We start from the raw sequence: 2,267 nt of genomic DNA, 5'->3' as shown, positions 1-2,267 counted from the left end.
GTTGCATATGTCCACTTTCTCCTAACAATTTTATACAAAAGAAACTCAATAAAAACAACTACGTTCCCATAAGGCCCTTGAGACCATTCTAACAGCCTTTTCAAGCCCTATATCAATAGGAAGGACTGGCACTTAGGCAGGTACATGCTGTCATCTCACAATGGACTTGCTTCAGTCAAACTATTTTATGGTTAACATGTGTAAGTCAGTACACACAAGTCTTAGGTCATGGCCTCTTTCTTAGAAATCTGACCTCCCAACTTCTCACCACGCCTTTTTCCCCCTTCCAGATATTTCCTAAATTATCTGATTGGTCTAAACCCCTTCTCCTATTTAAAGTTGTGATGGTCTCGGGTGTAAATCAAGCCATCGGACTGGTGGAGGTGCTGGTGTCAGTGCCTGGAAGAGTGGATTGGTCAAAAATTGGAGAGAGTCAAAGAACTTGACGTGCCTCCGACCAATGAACTCTGGCACTGTAGGCAGTTCTAGGAATTGATGCAGTTCCGGGGGCTTCTTTCTCTTCCACGATGTTGTGCGGACCATCCTCCGCAGTATGGTGTCCTGGAAACGCTGGAGGTGTTGCTGCGTGCCTTCGGAGAGGTAGGTGAAGAGTGGTGATCCGTAGAGGAGCGCCGGCCTCAGAATACTTTTGTATATCTGCAGTTTAAGCCGCAGGGAGAGCGCTGGTGATGTGAGGAGGTGGTTGAGTCTGTAAGACCGCCTTCTTACAGTTTTAGTTTGAGATCTGCTAAAGATTCCTTTAGAGCCTTATTTGTAGGCCTAGTGCATGTGGCAGTGACCGAGAAGCGGTCTTATCTTATCTGGTAGGGATAGTTTCGTGCTTTATTTTGGCATCGTTTATTTATTATTTTATCGAAATTGCTAAGTAATATGCATACAAATTAATAATATGTACAAATAATAATATGTTTTTATAAAATACAATAATATATAAATTTGAGAGCTTCGGTGAGGCTCGAGGTGCTGCTCTCCAATGGATTTTAGTTTAACTCTTTGTTCCTCAAGCTACACTACATTACCAATTCCTATAGCTAATAGTTGTGTACTAAAATTAGGAAATAATGAATCTTTTGTAAATATTACTAGAAATGAAGATATTAGTATATTACCTATATAATAGTCATATGAAATCTTTAGTTATACTCATTCAGATATATCTTTTCATAATTTAGAATATATAGAAACTTCCAATTTAGAATTAGATAGCCTATCATGGGATCATCGTATGTATATACCTACAATATTGCAAATAATTTTTTTATTATTGTACTTTACTTATTCTTGTATCATATATACCTGAAGTATTCTAAAATTAGAAAATTCTTTAGCGTGAACAAACCAAAAGCAGAAGTTCCACAGCCACAGCCCTTCAACCCTTGGGCACATTCTCATTTAATCATTCGCTAGGATGCTTCATTCTTCGGTTGGGAGTTCTCCTCCGAACACCACCAAATTTAATGTAGCATCAGCACTAATCCCCTACCAAAATATATGTCTCCCTACTTAGTCTAGCTAGCGTTAGAGTACATGTCATTAGCTCAGTAGCACTGGTTAAGTAAATATTATTGTTTGTATTATACCAATAAATATTGTTTAAGTGTTTCGTGAGTGATAGTTCATATTTTATTATAAATCTTAAATTCAGCTATCACCAAGTGATGATGCGGGAGGAAGATATCGAGAAAACCGTATTCACCTTGGGCAGAGGAATGTGTCAGCCGGGTCTGCTAGTATTATATAAACCATTATACCATTTAGTATTGATCAAACAAACATTGTGTTTAGTCTTCTATCAAAACAGAAATTTTTATTGAATATAAATTAAGACTAAAATAAATCCAAATTCTGTATATACTATTTTTTAATTGATTTTAAATTACTCTTATGGCGAAAAGATGTCAAAAATAATTAGCAAAAATATAGGGGTACGTATCACCACAAATGAGGAAAGGTTTACTGTGGAGCAAAGCATCCTTGATCTAGTGCAAAGTGATCCACAATCACATTTTTGAAATGACGATTTATGAGAAAGATAAATAATTAAAACTGACATTTGTTACTGAATTACTGCTAGAATTTGAACAGCTTCAAGACAATACTTACCTTTATACTTCAAAGAGAACCAATCAACCAAAAACATATTATATTTTCAATTATCAACTAACAATTTTCCGATAAATTAAGTTACAACAAATAAGCAAGAAAAAAATATATAACTTAGAACAAATAAAACTTTATATATATAT

Source organism: Halyomorpha halys, unplaced genomic scaffold, assembly GCF_000696795.3.
Source record: "Halyomorpha halys isolate HHAL.00 unplaced genomic scaffold, Hhal_1.1 Scaffold1831.1, whole genome shotgun sequence".
Classification (NCBI taxonomy): domain Eukaryota; kingdom Metazoa; phylum Arthropoda; class Insecta; order Hemiptera; family Pentatomidae; genus Halyomorpha; species Halyomorpha halys.
The sequence above is the reverse complement of the archived record's forward strand: the minus strand, read 5'-3'. Positions refer to the sequence as shown.